Here is an 18,451-nt window from a genome sequence, read left to right as displayed (position 1 = left end):
GTCTATCACTTCCACTTGATTTAATTATTTTTTTACTTATTCATTTATGATGTTTTGTTAAACGGTTGATGACGTTTTCACGATAAAATTTCCTAATTTTTAAATGCCGCTAGATGGCCCTCACTGCTCTTATAATGTTGGACTCTGAACCACGAACTTAAATAAACCTGACATCATATATTTTTAAACTTTTAGCGCCATCTACTGAGCTCTAGATAATGACAGTGCATTGTGAAACTTCATCCACTGTTTAATGAAACTTGACAACCCTTCACAAGTTTTGTATTTGTAAAACAATCATGTTCTTGTTCAATGTCTGTTATGATGAATCTGATTCATCTTTAATCCCGTTCTTGTCATCCTCGCAGAAAGATGTAGAGATGCCGGTACTCCTTTTGGACCACTGCGGTCAAACAATTTAATAAAAATGTTTTATCCTTTTTAATTAGTGTTGCTGTTGTTGTGATTTTTGTTTTGTTATTATTCTTTAAATGTTTACTGTATGTCTTAATGAAATGTGTATGTAGGTTCGCCATAGTAGGAAGAATAAAGTTTATAAGTCGATTAATTCATCATATTGCTGTATCGCCTCAAAGATTTATCCTATCTTAACACCACACAAAATTGTCAAACAGCTTCTAGACATTCTCAGTACTATATATCCTGAACAAAAGAGAGTAGAACTCAAGGTTTTTCATGTGCATGCATTAAGTGCACCTTGCAAATCCATGATTTAGGAGAGAGACAAAGAAATGATGCCACAGAGTCATGCATAATCTGATATCTCATAAAAAGGGTAACCTGTTAAACTAATATCACTATAAACCAATACAAAATAAAGTTGTGTTGAGAAAGCAGTTGTTAAGTGGGTGATATACCGTGAGATCACACATCCACACTTAATTCCATATCGTGATGAACAACAATAACCAACCAATACACAATCCTTCAACAGTCAACAACCTTCTCATCACACCTAACTTAAACAATTGGCGATTTCTAAAAGGTGTGAACAACTTTTGCCTTTGGTGTGAAAGCCCGGCAGGGGTGTTTAACAGTCAGTGTGTGTGTGTGTGTGTGAGCGTGGGAGTGAAAGAAAAGATCTCTATTAATCTCTTGCATTACCGCAGTCGTTTCTACTCGCTTCATCACCAGCAACATGTGCTCTGTGAGGTTTAAAATATTTAAATCTGTAATCTGTCAGTATTATGAGGTTAACACACACCCACAAGCCTGGTGTCCTATTCGTCACCGAGCTCTCCACTTCACATGGCCACGCATTCATCACCGGCCACTGACATGGCCTTTTGTATCTCTCGCTGGAAAAGACACTGTGGCTAGTGTCTGCAATTTCTCAACAGCAGACAAGACCGCTGGTGGACCCCGGAGAAAAATAAAGGCAAATGTGTGGAGCAAAAAAAAAAAAAAAGAGGAAACGGATGGAAAGTGTGGCAATGTAGAGAGAGTGGAAGCCTCTAATTGTGTCCCCCGTGTGCATGACCCAGTGAGTCCTTCTAGTGCTTTACTCTTGCTAAACTAGTAGTCCACGAATAATACAGCGGTGCCGATGGAACCATTTATATCACATTCATTTTCAAGAGATACCAAAGTAACAGTTTAACGCAGCATGTCTTTCACTTCCTAGACTCAACATGTGGTATTGCTCTGTAGAAGTGTAGGACCAAGACCATACCTACCAAGACCAAGATAATATCGAGACCAAAGAGTCACAAGACTGAGACTGTTTACAGATACTGTCTGTATGGTTTTCAGACCACTTGATAATTGTTGCATTTGCCGACAATGCGTTGTCTTTCTAAGTTAGGTTAGGTAGAACTTTATTGATCCCTCAGGAGGTCTCCTTCGGGAAATTGTTTTTTTTTTTTCCAATTAGCCACAGCAATACAGCAATTATTCATAAAAATTAAAATAAAATAATAACAAGAACAAAGAGAAATAAAGAGAAAGAACAAGGGGATGAAGGTCTTGATTGGTGTTGTACAGAAATCATGAGTCCACCCTGATACTGAGATAAGACTTAGACCGATCGAGTACTACAACACTAGTCCCGACTTGATTAAAATGTTTTGAGCGATTAGTCCTACCTATCTAGTACCCATCTGATATGTTTTCTAAATAAACACAATATAAAATAAAAATGTGAATATTTGGAGTATGGTTAATCCTGTGTTGCCCTTGGGTCAAGGTGACCCAGTGACCTGATAAAAAATGTGTTTGCGGTATCCCTTGTGTTGTCTCTGGGTCAAGGTGACCTCCTGATTGCTAGAAATACATATGCCGCGACTCTACGTGGTCCATTTTGACATGATGCTAAGAAACTGTGGTATATGTGGAAAATGAGGGTAAAAAGCTTTTTAAAAAAAAATCCAAAAGAAGTAACTTAACATAAGAAACTTACACAAATGTTGTCCTATTTTCTCTTCAAAAGTTCTGGCAGAGAAGTTTTCGCTACAACAAAAGAACTTGGTTAAATCCTCAGATTATTTTTGAGAGCAGCGGAACTCACGCGCACAGTATAGTATTAAGGGTTTGGAAAAAGAATCCAAAGGCAACTAAGGCTCAGCAAAGACATCGGGGGAAACAGTACACAGCTGACGTGGTGGTACAGTGCGCATATGGTGTTTTCCTCGACTCATGGCCAACTTAAAACATTACGAAACTTAAATTGCATAAGGAAACCGCATCGGTGCAACCATGTGAATAAACCCCATGCTATCTGATCTTCCAAAGACAGCAGAATCCGCAGCCGATATTGATTAGCTGACCGGGACATCCCTGTTTTACACTATGAAAGCATCCATTATGAGTGAGCGGAACAGAGCAGATGACATGGATAATTTTATGAAATTCAGCAGTCAGCTTCAAATGTTATAATTATTTGTAATGCACTGCAAATGGAATCTAGGCAAATAAAAATGAGTATAAAATCTCTGCCTAAGAGTAAAGACCATTTTCTATGATGTTTTTTGTGTTTTTGTTTTACTGGCTAATACAGCCATGTATAATTGTCAGTTTCCAGGATGGATTCAATTTCAATTCATTAGGTTCTGGATCGATTCATTTCAATTTGAATCAGAATCTGCTCATTTTCATTACTTTGCTCCTCATTTTAAGAATTTAACAGTTCTACTTCATGCATGCTTTGCCCTCTACAGGCTTACCTACCTCCCAAGGAAACTCATAGTGGCAGTCTGTAGGGGGAAGAGCACACATTTATAGAACTAGGGTTACGACCAGGGTACTGATACTGGGATGTTTTTTGTGCAAAAAAAATGTTTAAAAATAATCACAATTGTAAAACCTAAATGAAAACTTAGCCCTGCTTCCCACCATGAAACTAAGAGAAGTACAAATACTCAGAAGCCGTGTTTGGACGATACTAATGTGTTATATTTATAAGTCCACACACGAGCTGCGCCTGCCACACACACACTCGACAGGTTTGTGGTCTATCAATAAAACAGTTTGTGATTAATTTCTTTTTAATTTAGTATAGCTGTGGCTAGCATGGTATTGTAGTACGTGCTAACTGTTTGACTCGCTGGTTTATGAATGTTGGTGATGTTCAGAGCAGTTGCACAGTTTTTTTGCACGGCCTCCAGCTCAGTTACATGACTCAAACGTGTTTCATTCTATTATCTGTCCATACTTGGACAATACCTAAGACCGACAAGGCACCTTTGCCCACCTATGACGCAGACGGAAGTCAACCTACGGCTTAACCTCATAAATCAAAGCCAACTCAAATACTGATTTTGGAAAAACAAACAAAATGTAGTCCAAAGTCTCCTAAAGCAAACATTTAAAAAAAACTTAATTTCTAATTGATTATATGTAGTACTGTTATGTAGTACATTATTATACCTTTATTATTATTATTATTATTTTGTGTAATGTTTGATTCACACATCTAAATGTGTTTTGAATATCTATAATGACATTTTAGTACTGGGATAAGCGGACATAACAGATGTGTTAAAAAAAACGCTACAAATGAGCACGTAAATCCGCTCCAAAGCTAGCACAACCAAATGGCTAATTGGCCATCTATTAAAAAGGACGTCTTGTATTCTCTCTTGTGCTTTCATCTGTCCGTGAGTGGATAATTTACAACAATTCTAATAATTTCTTTAAATTCAGATCTAATAACCAAGAATGAATAACTAAATAGGATTACAGCCTGAATGGCGCTGACCCATATATGGATATTAGGTTGATGGAAGACACTCCAACGTCGCCCATTTAGCCGGCTCCATGTCATGTCTTCATACGACAGGCTTTTGACTAAGCTTCTTAACAGCCCGCCCCTGGAGGATCTGTGGTGGGTTGGAGGTACTGAGTCAGACCTTATCTTTACTAAATTACGCCATGAACAAGATAGACCGTCGCCTCCGTGTCCTGCCAGACCAGCACAACAGTCACACCGGTGCTTAGAGAATGAGACGGAAATGGCCAGATCGCTTGTCACTGAAAAATAATGAGCAGCAGCAGGTGAGGTAAACACTCCGTCACGTCAACACGGATCGGGACGCTCATCCACTGGATTTGTAAGTGTTGATTCACCGACACTTTGTCTGCGAGTTTTCAAGGTGGATTAAGTGGAATGAAAACGGAAATTTAATCATGAGGATTAAAGTGGAAATTTTCTGAACACAAACAGATGGGACTTCACTTATTTAAGCCTCAAAGAAGAGTTAACATTCTCTTTCTGTCCTTTGTTCACTTTGGACTTAAGATTTTTAAATTTTAATGAGCCATAAACCTCCGGATGAGTTCTCCTTCATAATTAGGCTCCTTATTCAGCAGAATACATCTCAGTCTTACACTGCATCACCATTATTGCATTCATCAGTATATTGAAGTTAAAAACATTAATAACGATAGCAAACACACTTGCAGTATTTTTACTGTTTTTTACTAGTTTTAAAAAATGTTACTCCGGGCTGTATACGATAACTACAATACTAAATCTACTGTCCCCCCGAAACAACTTCCATTTCACAGTCTGCGAAACGTCCCTTCCATAAGAGAAAAAAAAAAGGCTCCCGTGCTCAAACAAATGCATCTAACAACACACACATACATACACACCCCCACACACACACACACACACGCATAGAGAATCACCATCTGTTCAAGCACTAGCTCTCTAATACTTGATGCTCCTCTGTGTTATAGAGGTAACATTATATTCAAGTCTTCTTTCTTAAGCATCCTAAAAGAAAAGGAAAAAAAAAGCAAGCGTCTCTCAACCAGACATAGCATTATACAATAATGGATGCTTGGAACACAGCGTGATGTAAAATATGTATCTCTGTGCTCACAACAGTAACAAAAAAAATACACAGAAAAGCCTTGATTTACCTCCATGATGGTCGTTATGAATCATCAGCGTTTGAAGGCAAAAAAACGTTTTTTTTGGGGGGGGTGAACACAGGGGAGAACAAAGGTTTGATGATTACATATGTTTAAACTCTAATAAGCTTTAATCGACCATGTAAAGGTAACTGAAAATTGTTGATTTTTTTTTTGTTTGGCTGACAAATTATACTCATTTAGTTTGATAGCAAGACCATTTTTATAGACTCATTTTCTAACAAAACTTGACTTATGTCTTTGTCTCTTAGCGATTCATATGAAGGGTAGTGGTGTGTACTGGTGATACGATATTAATCACGATACAGGGGTAACAATATAGATATTTGTAGTATTGCCCAAGTACTTTTTCCACAGACTCTTGACTCTACACGACTCTTCGAATGGCTTTCATTAGTTTTTAAGCCAAAAAAAATCATCAGCTTTAAAAGCTGCTCACTCGACTGTATCATCTCATCCCCAGTCATCACAGGGATCTTGCAGGATTCTGTTATTCTTTTAGCTGTGAAGGACGTAATGACTACTGTCGTCTAACTACCAGAGGTTTAATTGCAACATAAAAAGTAAAAATTAAAACTGATACATAATTATATATATATATATAAATTTTGAATCGATAAAGTGATGTTTAATATTGATACAGTATCAGGAAAAACAGAGATCGGGATATATCTACAATCACCTTTAATCTATGTCCTACAAAGGCAAGTCATTTTTGGGCCAAAATATTTTCATCTTTAAAATGTTTTGAAAAAGCATTTGTGTGCGTTAATGCTCTTCTCTCAGAGGGGTTGATCCAAAGCTTCACTTATACATAAAAAGAAAGCGTGATCAGGATCAATTTAACTCCTCCGGCTAACCCTTGTCTAATCTCTGGGTCAAGGTGACCCAGTGGCCCACATTTGTTTTCTCCGCCACCTAGACTCGGAGATAACAAAAGGATTAAAAGTTCAATTTTTTTCTCCCCCAAAAGCTTTGGAATCCTTCTAAGACAAAAAAAACTGTGCATGATGTTTTCTATTAATACGCCTGTTCCAACAAAATATCCAGATAATTTCACGCTGTGGGGATTCTAATCATATTCTGTTAGATGTAGTGAAATCCAATCAATAAAATGTAAACAAACTTTCAGCGCTCCAGTAGATAGAATCTCCTACGCCACACTTAAAAGGTCAACCATGTCATTTGCATACGGCAAGTCAATACAATGAACTGGGCCGCGACGTAAAGACCATCTTTGTAATTGAGCCTCTCTTGCTGTAATCCTTCCCCCCCCCAACCTTGAGATGCATCCCTCCATGTGATGAATCTTTAAAGAGTTTATTTTGGAAAAGACAAAAAAAAAGAAGAAAAAAAGCTTGTCACTGCAGTTGCATTCACTTTATTTCAAGCCAGTAGGCATCAGATGTGGCCTGTGTTTCTTTGCGTGTAACGTATCTAATTGATAAATAAATGATAAACAGATCACTTCTGGCAGCCAAAAGTGGAGACATACTGGGTGACATCTGCTTTGTAGTGAGAATGGCGATGTCCAAAAGAATCTTGTTTGCTAAGCAGACATTGGTCTTTGGCAGCCGGACCTGCTAGTCAGGGGAGACGTTTTTTGGGCCGCGAACAATGTAGAAGTCTCTGTTAAATATGTTATGTTATTAAGCTTTTCATTGAGCCTCGGTCCAAAACCTTTTTGCAAGTGAGACAAGGTTTTTGTATTTTTCTGAACGACAAACATCAACGCAGATCTGTGTGTGTAAAAAGAAAAAAAGCTCTCTCAGCAGTTCTCTCACGAAAAGGTGGGATTCAATTTTGATGAAAGACTGAGCCCTAAATATAAAGAGACATGTTTGTCCTTCTTTATTAGTCACGGCACATCCCTGTCTGGATTGTTTAAGAGCCGGGAAGAAAAAGCATAATGTGCCTGAGAATCAGAACTGTGAGCCTTTTTTTTTTTTTTTTTTTTTTTTTTTTGCAGCCTTTGGAAGGAGATTAATTTAAGCTTGAAATCACTATCATTGCCCAAAGGTTTTCCTCTGCTAACCTGTGACTTAGCAACAGATGAGCCATTGGATGAGTCTGCGATTAAAGGGACTAGCAAACACATGCCCCAACTGTTCTTTAGGAAAAAAAAGGGGGAGAAATATGATGATTCTGATTTAGGTGGTAAAGACACTTGTAGACGTAGACCTTAATATCAGGCTTGTGTATTGGCAAGAATTTGACGATACTGGGGCAACGATACGACAGACTTGTAACTGCTTTGGAACCAAAATATGTCCAAACAAAATCAGTTTTAAAAGCTGCTGGAGTCGCCTGCATCCTCTTGTGCTCAGCCATCGCCTACTTTGGCTGTGGCTGTGGTGGATGTAATGTCTGCTGCCATCTAGTGGCAAGTGTAGTTGCACCACAAAAATGAATAACGCTGTGATTATGTGCATGTTAACTGTTGAGATTAAATTATTCTATTTAAAAAACACTTTATTGAATTAAAAACCATAAAAACTACGATAACCATTACAATCAAAACAGCTTGTTTAGATATTAATACAGTATCATAAAATAAGAGAAAAAAGTGCTAAAGCGGTGTACACCTCTACTGATATTGCAGTTATTTATCCATCCATCCATCTATCCTATAGCAGACATAGTAATGCAAAGGTATGTTTATGCCACTTGAGTGACGGACTCTGAGTGTCCTGGGTCTGCCCCATGACCTCCTTCAAGGTGCCTCACCACGGAGACAAACAGCCAGGCATATTAAAAAAGATCAACTAGCTGGGTATTTCAACCGATGGTTTAGCTTTGACCTTAGAAACCGATTTTAATTCCAGCGAGTTCACCAAGAAATCTCCGGGCAGCACATAATTTTCAAAAAGCAGAGATGAAGCCACCAAACCCTCCACCATGGCTGTGCCAAGAGATTTGTCCGTAAACACTGAACAGCAGAAGGAAAGTCCTCACAGTTTTAGTCCATTTCTCAAATGTGCGATCCATGAAGTTCCAAATTCCATATTCAATGAACTCGGTTAGTAATACTTTGTCTTAAAAGATCTTCTTGGCCGTTCACAGTCTTTTTTTGCTACAAACCTGACAACGTGACGACACTAAAACACTTCCTTAAGCACTTACACACTCAGCTCAGATTTTGTGAGAGAAGCTGAAGCCCGGAAAAATAACTCTCTGGAGGTCGATACAATTTAGCGGGTCCACCATGTTAAGTCAGGCCAGGATACTCGGGTGTAGTCGAGAGTGGTCCAGGTGAGCTATTGCTGACCTTTGTTTAAGACATGAAGTCTCCGGGAGCCTCTCTACAGCAGACGCGAGGCTCAAGGTAAACAACACAACAATAAAAACACACTCGATGCTGTGAACCGTATTGATTGTGGATAACGCACACTATTCATTTAGAGAGTCCGCGTACTGCTGGTGTTGTTTTACACTCACGCAGGGAAAATTCTGATCATCTTAAAATACATATGACTATGAATAGTGTTTATTTCAAATTTCCATTGATTCTTTTTTCTTTCATCCAATAAGTGTATTTGCACGTTTTGTTTCAGCCAATATTCAATTCATTTTTGATGATGTTTGACGGTAAGATTTTAAGCAAATCATTACCATTTTTTGTTCTTGTTTCATAAGAAATTGAAAGATTTAAACATGAATCCAAACTTAAATATCTTTTTCCACCAAGAATTACAACGCAATACCCGTTTTTTACCACTTTATTCCTCCTCCTATTTTCTTCAAATTATTTTGAATCACATAAACCTATTAAATAACAAACTTGCAACTTATAGGGTAAAATAAATTACAAATAAACAATACAAAACTAAAACTGTTGAAAATAAAATGAACAAGTTCTAAGTTTAAGTATTCAGGGCTCAAGTAGTTCCATTTTCATTTATTACCGTTTAGTGCAGACTTTTAATTTAATTTCAATGAATATCATAGCTTTTGACTACTTTTTAAATTCCTTAAGCATATCTTTGTCTTTATTCTAGTCCACATTTTTTTCAAACTCACCAAAGATAGGAATGCTGCTTGCGTCAGCACAAAATGACTGCAAGTATTGTCACCTGATAATTTGAATTTTCTGGATAAGATGTTTCTTTAGTTATTCAACTATTGACATGAAAACAGGACTTTTAAATATTCCTCTCACACGGCGATGTTAAATCAAATGCATCCTAAAGCATCTGCTAAAATGTAATTAGAGAAGCGGATCATGGAGCTTCCAACTGGCCCGACAGTTAGGAATATCAAAGGGGGGTAAAAAAAAAAATCAAACATTACAAAGTTCATCTACTTAAAGAACTAAAGATGGAAATACAGACTAAAACTCAATATTATGGGCTGTACTTTAGAACATCACTACTTGTGAATTAGCACATTTACATCTTAAATATGTCTCAACTTTATGTATAATTACATGAATATGTTATTTAATCAAATTGAAATATAAGTTCTAAAACCTCCCAAGAAGTCGCATCTTTAGTGCAGCTATGAATAAGGAGGGACATTAAGAGGATTTGGATGCATTTAAATTGCAACCACATTTTTTTTTTAATAGATTTGGAAAATCTGTAAAAGTGATGCAACATTTCTGTAGACGTCTGCTGTCAAAAGTCGTCCTTGCTGCGGGCTTGTCGTCCAACTGCTGAAGTGTCTCGGTGTCAAGTCTGTTCAATATTTAAAGCAGGGCGGCTATTTTTGAAACACATTTATGGTTCCCTATTCCTAAAACATGAAGTTTGAAGTGCGGAATTTGAGCTCATTGTGGCAATCACGAACCGTTTGAACATTTCACATGGCTTGAATTCAAGAGGCAAGATTCATATTTTATTTAATACATTTGCGAAAACCCTCTAACTATATAGCTTCCACCTGCAAAACCTTTATTCTCTAGAAATGTATCTACTTGTCAGAAATTCAGTGAGATCAGTTTTGTAAGTTTGTCAGTCCATTGAATTAAGATGTTTGTTTTTGTTGACATTATTTGGTAATAAAGTCATGTACTATAAGCACAATTGGCTTAGGGTTTGATTTTAAGTGTTGTAAAATCTTTCTAAATTACAGTTTCAGTCATAAACACACATTTTGGGAATAGACTAGTTTCTAAATGGGAAAATACAACAAGTTTAAATTTACTTTTGTCCTCTTAATATGTCTGATGCTAGTTATGCTATTTTTAAATGCTTCATAAACATTTAAAAAGCCCTGAGAAAAAAAACAGATATAGTAAGGAACCATAGAAATGTGTTTTTATGTTCTAAAAGTGTTACTTGAAGAAACTAAGCTGTGGCACCAAAAATGTATTTTTTCCTTTTTAAAAAAAAACCTTGAAATATTTCAAAATGTAAATGCAGCAATTAAAGATTTTCAAGAAGAAAACAGCTGGAAAAAAAATCAATTGTGTTTCACAAACAAGCTTTGGTTGTAAACAAACACAATTTTCTTATATGGAAATGCTTCATTTAGCTTCCACAGAAAATACAAATCCTCCAAAAATTAGAAGAAAAAGTGACATTCTGTCCTCTCTGTTAAAGAATGTTGAGTAAACAATTCACTATAAAGAGAGCTGAGAAGCTTAAACAACACTTGTTGACCTGAAGTTCATTAGAATCTGAATGGAGTCCAAGACTCATTCAATTTAGTTTTTTTTCACTCACTTCCAATGGACTACCAAGAAATGAAGGTCCCTGTACCAGTGTTCATATTCATTACTAGTCAAAAAGGAGAAGCCTCCATTGGGACGATAAGAGCCCATTGATAAAAAAAAAATGACGTTGTGTTAAAGGTGTGTGATATTGGGCACCTTGATGTGTCAGTGTCAATAGTTCCACAAACGCTGTTTTTGCCTCCATCTTGGACAAAACACGTCCCTGACTTTTGTTCATACAATGAATGAGTCAGATGAAATAATTCAAGGACTGCGGTTCTTAAAAAGCAAAGATGAACTTCTTGGTAGAAGCAACAGAGTGGAAATAATGGAGGAATATATTTTTTTAAAAAAAGGATTGTCAAATATTCTTAAAACCGTATGTATATTTAACATCCAGAGTGGAATACGTCATAGAACAGAGAGAATGAACTACCCTGGCAGTCTATCCCAAGATATTAAAGATGCAAACTGAATGAGCACAAACATGCCCGAGCAACAGCGGATAAATGAAATGCATCTTACTTACCGTCGCCTATTAAAAGCTACTTTCATCAGCGTGGTGGCGTGCATGCCAAAGAAAAGCCAGGATCGTTCTCCCGAGTCCTTTCCAGGGACTCGCTCCTTATTGCATCGATGACAACAACAATTCGTTGACATTTCCTCATGATGAATCTCTTTTGGGTCGTATCAAGGACAAAGTGTTTGTATATATAACGTTTAATTCAAATGACAAGCCCTTTTTTTTTTTTTTTGTAATCACGCTAATGTTTTTCAGCTTTTCATTTGAACGCTGCAACCTTGTCAATTTGCTTAACTCTGGTGTGGCATTTTCTTCACTGGAATAATGGCTGTCCTCTGAGGGTAGCCATAAAAAAAAACCTTACTTGTTCTGTCTTAACACAGCACTCAAGAGGTAAACTCAACACCCTGAGGTAACACAGTGGATGTTCATATCAAGACAGTTCACTGCCTGTTCTCTTGAAATGTCATGCACCAAAATGAGGATAGTATCAGTAAATAACAGTAGTTTTTCCTTAACAAATGGATTTGATTTATAAACTTGGCACTGTCAGAAAAAAAGGGGGATCTTACAGACCCATATGATCTTAACACGCATTCTAAATTATGGAATAAAAAAGGAGAAACTAATTTCACTTAATCCGATTACCGCTTCATTTTTTTCTACATTCTTACGCACAAAAGATGTCTTTTTTGTTTGGCGATCAAGTAACAAGTGATGCTCAGTTGAAATGTGGCCACAAGAGCATCATCCCACCATCCATACCTCTGCTCCGACTCGGGGAGCGTTCAAGTCTTGTACGTGCGCTGCGTCAACCCCTTTAAAAATATCACTCTTTTTTTTTTGTATTATTATTATTCTCGCAGACGCGCTGTTTACACTTTTACCCAAAAGTGGTCTCGCTGCGTTCACTGGTCCAGCCATCGCTCAACTATAAGCATCATATTTTTAAAAACTGCTTTTTTGTTTTTTTGTTCACAAGTTCCTCCCGGAATCACTCACCTGCCTTGTCGACGTGTAAGTCCCTCCATGCCTCTTTAGAATAAAAAAATTGAAATAAGAAAAGCAAATGTCTGCAGCCGGAATGATACTCCAAAAATATCCGCGTTGCGTTCAAGTGTCTCTCAGACGCGCGACCCCTCTCTCGTTATCCTCATATCGCGTTCATTTTTTTTTCTTCCCTCTTCGTGGTTTAAGCAGCAGCTCCTTTTTTTTCTCACTCCCACCGTGTTCGGATGCTTCTCTCGACTCTCAGCTCAACACTGAGCTGCGGCGTGAACGCGCGGCGCGTCCGTGCGTTTTTCTTTTTTTTTTTTTTTATTCTCCTCCGGAGCGCCGATTGGAGATGGAGAAGAGTTACTAGGTAACCAAGGGCACACGCATCAAACATGAGAGTGAGCCAGGATTTATGTCTTACAATCATGCGACATTTGAGACGTGAAGTCTCCTCTCAAGATTTAGAGAGACGCAGTCGTTTTTTTTGGTGAGAATAAATAGACATACACAAGTATGTATAAACATGAGATGGATGCTGAAAACTTGATGAGAACAAGATGGGGTAGATGGTTTTTAAATGATGCGTCTGGGTTTGAAACATATCTGGAACTGGATCAAGAAGTATTATAATGGATTCGTAGTTGTCCAAGATTACCATCTGGATCTCGGAATCTGTTGATGGATTTTATAAAAAAAAAAAAAAAAAAATTAAAAAAAAGGTAGCATCAAGAAAAGGTTCCGCTTTCCTTGTTTAGTCCTTGTGTCGTGGAAGCAGTTTTCGATTCTGCAGTCCATCTGTGCTCATTAAAATGGACTATTGATGATATCATCAAAATACTATTATGGCAACAATGGAAAGAGAGAAAATACCAAATACAGCAATAATTATACGACGTGTCTTGTACTTAGTGTGACCTTCATTTTTACTCATTCAATTTATCGAAGCAAAAAATAACTTTTTTTTGCAAAACGCATTAATTTAGAGACTTTTTTCCAGTTAAATAATAATAACAACTATAAAAGCAGAACACAAGGTAGCAGCAGACAAATATCCACTTTGTGTCTTGCAAGTGATTTTCCAATGCTAGCACCACCTGCTGTCCTTCTGCACTCGGTACAATTTGAGCATTTCAAATGCTAAAAAATGTATCTGAGCTAATTAAGGAGTCCGATGTTTTGTTGCACTATGAACTCCCCTTTTATTCACAAATATAGGGTTGCCTGTCCTGGTAGTGGAAGGTATAGTAGGTCAGGTAGTAGTATTGTTAAATATGTGGTGATGCATACCACGATACAGGGGCAACGATACAGTATATTGCAATACTTAAAGAACAACTATAACTGAGTATTGTCAAGTACTTGACTCTAGGGTTGCAGAATTTATAGATCACATGACTCTTGACGAAGCTTTTATTAGTTTTAGAAAATCAAAATCTGTTCGGAAATCAGCTACGCTGCTGTATCCTCTCGTCCTCAGTCATCCCGGGATCTCAAATAATTTGATAGTCACTTTAGCTGAGCAGGACTAATGACTGCTGCCATTTGGAAGTTTATTGCAAAATAGAAGATGACGCAACAAACGCCTGCAATTTACAGTATAATTGTAAATAAAAAAGTAAAAAATTGTCGATAAAATAACTACGATAAAAGATAAAGTGTTAACTGCCCACAGCCAAAAAACAATAAAATCTATTTTTCTATTTTACACACGACTTTAATTGGACGTAGTTTGACTTGGTGTTTTGTGTCTTTAAGTAACAAGCTAATCATTTAAAAAAGGACTGAAAAGAAACTCAAGAGCGCCTCACAGTGAAAACAGGATAAAAAAAGACGTTCCTAAACACATTTGCATCTGTATTGATTGATTCCAATGTTCAAGTTTGAAATCATAAAATCATCTTTAAACATTAAGATACTGATGTCGCTGTGTTCAAGATAAAAAACATTAATAAGTAAACTCAGTATGTTGGATGCATGTTAATTGGAGCTACTGTAGATTGTGATTTATAACATAAACATGAGCATTTCCATTCATTAAAATATAATGTGTTGCTATAAATGGACTCTTCTTACATTCTGTTTGTTTATTCTTATCTGCTTTTCTATTATTCCTGATTATCGTGCCACCTTTGCGCCTCCATAATCTCCCACATCGAACACCAGGGGGACGAGGCCGATAATGATGATTATGATTAATATTACAGCGAGAGGGACACTCGCTCTTTGAGGAGATGACACTCGGTACGTATTAATCAGCCGGCGTAGTCATACGAACACACACATACATACACACGTGTGTCTTCGGGCCAGAGAAAATAAAGATAATTCAATCAATTCAAAGAAAAACGTCTTATGTGTGCGTCGCTATATCCAAGCATGATATTGCTTCGACAGCCATCGTCTTCAGTTTACTGAACAAAGAGTGTAATTAAAGACTTTTCGCGGTTTCTTTTTTTTTGGCTTCTGAGCTTTTTTCTTTTCACGTGAGCGCTCCTTGGATGAGGGTCAAACACACCCTTTAGTTTTAGCGTCACTAAAAATCCACAGTTTGACAAGGAAACGCACTTAACCACGGGTTGACAGACAGGTAGTAAAAATTGATTTACACGGACTCCTACTGTGATTGGTTTGCCCCTCAAAAAAAATGATAGCAGACGCTGTGGTTCCTTGTAAACATCGACAACACAAATGAGGAAACGCAAGCAAAGATGATGTGTTGACACCAGATTCTTATTGGCCAGATACAAATCTGGGACAGTTTAACTCCCTGATTCTTTCATTGACAGATTTTAATCTGGGTTTAAAACCCATCTCCTCTACTAGGCCTTTAAATCCAATTGGAATCAATACTATTATCATCAATGTCCTCCAGTGTCATTCTTCTTCTGTCCTCGTGTGTCCTGTTTGTGAATATGCCGTTCTACTTTCCCTGCCCTTCATCTGTGCTTGAGTTTATTGTTCCAGCAAAGGCAGCGTTAAACTGACAAAAAAAAAAACATTCGTTAATATCAGGAAGGTCACAAATCTTACACTCTTTATGTTGTCGAAGTGAATGTATTGCTTGTTTATGTGACTCCGAGTCCGATCCTCATTTAATGAACAAATTGATGCACTTTTAAAGATGCGTTTTCAAACATGACCTATTAGCCACAGTCAAGTAAATTCATCAAAATACTACTACCGCAACCACTCAAAGAGGAAAATACAAAATGCCGAATCAACATTAATTGCAAGTCTTTTTTTGACATTTAATTTTTATTAAAGTCACTTGCATCCATTCCGTCCATTCTAAGACATTTTTTAATTTATTGGAAGCAAAACCCAACTTTACTAAACTATTTTCGTAATGGCTTTTTACCCCAAGTTTAATAATAAGTAGATATTCACTAAAGCAGTACATACCTCCACCAAGTAGCTAAATTTACCTATTTTATTTATAGAAACCCAATATAAAAATCAAATAAACAATTTACCAGAAATCAAACCCAGGCTGTTCAAAATCATGCAAGTAAATGTCGATTTATTCAAAATATTTCTAAATAAATTTCCCCAAACTTTGGTTGCAATACATTTTTAACTGAATTATTTTACTAAGAAGGAGAGACAAAGATTACAAGACAAGACAATTAATTCCCTGAAAAGCGAGGTCAAAATAAATGTACTTTTTGTACATTACACATAAAGGTATTTTGCCAAGAGACAGACAAAGATATCTTTGAGGTATTATAATAATACATTAAATATATAATTAAAGCTCTACTTGTTTGTGGATGGTTAGTTTATAGTCTTACTTTCATCTTTGCAAAAACTACTTCCTGTAAAAAGACCAAAAAAAAAAGATAATTCTGAGGTTATTTGACAAAATGTCACTGTGACACTGCAATGACCAGCAAATGTTACACGTGAAATACACGCACAATCATAGAAAGTCATAGTCATTATCTAGACTGGAGGAAAATGCAATCTTTCTTATCTATTCATATGAGACTTTTTATTCAAATGAAAATCCACTCTAACAACTACACACTACAATCACCTATATAGATTGATTATGTTTTTTTGCTTTTATTCATGTGGCATTTTTGGTTCACAGTGAATCTGTGGTGAGATTTCTGAAGTGGGAAGGATATATTTCCCACTGCAGAATCTGATTGTTATCATTCGGAAATTTCTTTTATGTGAACACAATTAGAGCTGGTTTTGATCCTGGATTAACACAGACGACGTTAGCAGTGCTGAGCTGTTGGATTTACCAGAGCCCGAATGAAGCAAAAAAAAGTTTCAACCAAACAGGAAAAACACAATCTTTGTTCATTAAACAGCCTTTAACTAACTGAATATGATCCGATATCTGATATGAGGATACTCTCTGGATGCATTACCTTTCAACAGAAATGGCGACTCAGGTTCTTGTCGTCTCACGCCTTAACTGCTATAATTCCTCTCCGGATGGTTTCTTGAATGTGCTGTTTGACCTTTTCGGTTCATTCCAGGAGAGAGAGATGCCGCTTGACTGATCTTTGAACTGTTAGAATGTTCAATCCTTCTTCTGTTCCCTACGACATTATTAGCCAACCCTTGTTAAACCTCACAAGCAAGCCGTTAATCCAGCCTCGCGTTGGAGAATTATTGTGCCTCTGGTGACGATGACGCACCTGCATGAGACGTGAGCAGAACGAGGCCCGAGGTCAGTTTTTGTACGCATTCATCTTGCCACCATGAACACCATGTTCCCTCCATTCCTTTCCCTATATGTGCCAGTTTATGTTCAAGCCCACCTTAACTGAATTCTCCTGAATATTGGTATGATTTAGAAATTGGCTCACAATTGTCATACATTTATTGCTATTCAAAAGGAAAGTAAGTTAAGAAAATGGTTGTTTGTAAAGCGCCTTTCTAGACCAGATTCACAAAGCGCATTAACAATGAAAAACAATACACAGTTAAAATATATACTTTAAAAGATGAAGACACGAAAACACAGGAGTCCCAGAAAATTAGGAAAAAGCCTGAACAAATAACAATGTCTTAAGATGTTTCTTGAAGGAGTCAGTAGATCCATCAAACACAGAGAGAGAGGAAGATCGTTCCAAAGCTTAGGAGCTGGATGTCATCAGCAAAAAGGAGTCTCTAAACGATTTTACCCAGGGGAATCAAGTACAGCGAAAATAATAAAGGACCCAAAACTGAATCTTGAGGGACTCCACACAACAGACCTTATTTGATTGGCAGATACACTGAAACTGCTCCCAGAAAGGTAACACAGACCCTGACAGTTCCACTTCAGATCAAAGGCACAAGGGATACCACACACACATTTGTTTTCGGACCTTTCGGGTCACCCTGACCCTGGGGGTTAAGATGTCTGTGTTAAAGACAAGAAAAGGAACAGAGATTGTTAATGCTAAACTATTAAATAGAGATTACCAGTATGAGTAAAAATGATGTCATAGGAATTTTTATAGGATTGTTTTGTGAAGCAGCCATTTTCATCTGCGACCTTGACTGTTAAAAGAGTTTTCCCCCCCTGTGTGATGGAGTTCAACACCCATAATAATATTATTATTATATACCGTCTTATTACATATCATCTTAATCGTAATGCAAATGATGTTATAAAAAAAAAGAAAAAGGAAAAAACGTTCGTTCTTATAGTTCTGGCTTCAGTTATTCTCCAGCTAATAAGGTGACAGTGAGTCATGCTCGACAATTTATTTTCCATGAGTGTTGTTTGTTGTATAATGTACATCCGATAATAGCTCCGACAAGTTGAACTGTGACGACACCACATGTATTTCAAGAGACTCATATTGCCGGGAATCGTTTCCGACTCGAGTCTTGTGATGCCTTCAGCCTTAAGCACTCGCCTCTTTCTTCAC

General features: G+C 37.1%; 1 protein-coding gene and 1 pseudogene across 2 annotated transcripts in view; one reads left to right on the top strand and one right to left on the bottom strand.

Annotated features, from left to right (window-relative positions):
- The window catches only part of nlgn3a (neuroligin 3a), a 207,340-nt gene extending 194,324 nt beyond the window's left edge, over positions 1-13,016 (bottom strand). For both annotated transcript variants that reach the window (XM_087799797.1, XM_087799798.1), the window contains exon 1: positions 12,579-13,016. The gene's annotated coding sequence lies outside the window, so the exon portion shown is untranslated. The remainder of the gene's footprint in view (positions 1-12,578) is intronic.
- The window catches only part of LOC148071846 (uncharacterized), a 57,994-nt pseudogene that overhangs the window by 19,623 nt on the left and 19,920 nt on the right, over positions 1-18,451 (top strand).

The sequence above is a fragment of the Callionymus lyra genome, chromosome 9, assembly GCF_982586985.1.
Source record: "Callionymus lyra chromosome 9, fCalLyr1.hap1.1, whole genome shotgun sequence".
NCBI lineage: Eukaryota > Metazoa > Chordata > Actinopteri > Syngnathiformes > Callionymidae > Callionymus > Callionymus lyra.
Note: the sequence above shows the minus strand (reverse complement) of the source record. Positions and strands in the feature narration are given on the sequence as shown.